Source organism: Sturnira hondurensis, unplaced genomic scaffold (genome assembly GCF_014824575.4).
Source record: "Sturnira hondurensis isolate 20B ecotype Veracruz unplaced genomic scaffold, ASM1482457v3 Scaffold0000678, whole genome shotgun sequence".
NCBI lineage: Eukaryota > Metazoa > Chordata > Mammalia > Chiroptera > Phyllostomidae > Sturnira > Sturnira hondurensis.
The window spans coordinates 83-1,937 of NW_028073309.1; the positions used below are offsets into that span (position 1 = coordinate 83).

The following is a 1,855-nucleotide window of genomic DNA, read 5'->3' on the forward strand; positions in this document are numbered from 1 at the left end:
TTTCACTGCTTCAAAGCACACTAATCAAGAATTAGTGAAGAACATTCAGTTGGCAGCACACTTGACCTCCATGACCTTCTCATTGTGCTGACATGCAGCTGCAGACCCTCCCCATCTGTCAACTTCCTCCCCACCCACGCAGAAAACCAATCTTCAACCTCTGATTCTCCGAGATTGGCTACTCCACAAAATATGATATTTGTCTTTCGGTGACTGGCTCATTTGTTTTTGAATAGTAACTCAAGGTTCATTCATGCTGTCCCCTGTGTCAGGAATTTCTCAGTGATCTGCACTTTGCTCTTTCTGCTCTGGCAGGATGTCCAGGTGGTCATCCTGGAATGTTGCAAACAATATGTTAGGGCAGGGAGTGAGCAGTAGAAAACACTACACAACATCTGTGATACATAGAAAGACTGCCACATCTGAAAGCACTCATTTCCATTTTTCCCTCTCTCATAACCCAGGGGGGATTAACAATTATAGTTTCCACACGTCACTCTGGGGCCTTTAATCCACAGTGAAGGAATCCACACACTGGTGCTAGCACACCTAGGTTGCTTGACAGTGCACTGAAGATTGAGGTGTAAGATGGAAGGAATCTTCCTGACAAGAATGACCATCATGTGGTTCCAAAGAGTTTTCACAATGTGAGAGCCTGCGTGTCCTGTTTTACAGTTCAAATGCAGTTAAAGAGACACTGAAATTACCTACAGCTCTTGGACCTTCTTTGCTCTGATGGAGAAAGCATTCCTTCATGAATGTGAAGGCCTTTTCAGTTTCTTCACCTGGTAAGAACTCTTGCATGTTATTGATGTATTCAGTCACATCTCCATCAGGATCAATAGTCATATTGACCATGTCATCCAGAATATCACAGCCAATCCCTGGGACAAAAGCCCGCAAATGCAGATCAGTGACAGAGGTGTGAGCTCCATGTAGGGCCTGACTGTGATGCTGTCATCTTATCTCCCCACAGGGACACACACTCACATGGTGGTGGGTTGGGTCTGAGTCCTCAGTTCTAGGAGACTCAACTCAGGACCTGGGATTTTCTTTTAGCCCTAAAGCTTCTGCCTCCTTGTCCTTGCCACCGCCCACTCCTCATACACTCAGCACTGACACTAGAGAAATAGGCTGCTCTGCTTAGAGGTTGGGGAGCAGCAGCACCTGCACAGGGAGGGGCCTTGAGCATTGCCCTCCTGCAAAGCCCACATCATCCCGTGCTCACCAGCATAGTACTAGAGAAGGAAGGCAGCCAGCATGAGGACTGTCACCAGCTTCATGTTTCAAACAGCTGCTGTGGGCTGGTCACTCTGGCATGGAAGGAAGAAGAAACTCCAGTTGGGGGTAACTGGCTAGAACGAAGCTTTAACTCTCCCGGTGGCTTTCCAAATTCCTCACACAAATAACTGGTTGAGTCACAGGGTGAACCTGGCCCTGGGCCAGGCAGGGACTGGAAGAATCTCTTGGACCCAGAGGGCCTGGGCTCTGTTTCTACAACTGGAGAGGACAGAGCTTTGAAAACTCTCAAAGGTCTCAGAACTGCAATAATGGTGAGGATGTTAGATGAAGTAAACATCAAAGTGTTTGCAAAATAACAAGGCAAATGACAACCTTGTGATTCTGTGGTCATTTCTGTTGTTTTGTTATTGTTGTGGTCCTCATTATCTCTTCCCTCTTCCCCAATTCTTTCTCCCCTCCACCTCCTAGTTCTTCTTCACCTTCAGCTCTTCCTCCTTCACTACCACCCTCCTCCACTCTCGTTCTTCTTCCACCTTGTTACTCCTCTTGTTTCTCTTTTACCTCTTCAGGGTACAACCACACATTTCACATTCAGTCTGTGTTCCTCCTGATT

At 47.0% G+C, this 1,855-nt stretch overlaps 1 long non-coding RNA gene across 1 annotated transcript; it reads right to left on the bottom strand.

Moving 5' to 3' along the window:
* Positions 1 to 722: 722 nt before the first annotated feature.
* On the bottom strand, positions 723 to 1,362 carry LOC118985808 (uncharacterized). The gene is made up of 2 exons (XR_005066204.1): positions 1,229 to 1,362; positions 723 to 884 (listed from the first exon to the last, which is right to left on the bottom strand). It is a non-coding gene; the product is annotated as an uncharacterized LOC118985808 (long non-coding RNA).
* Positions 1,363 to 1,855: the final 493 nt, after the last annotated feature.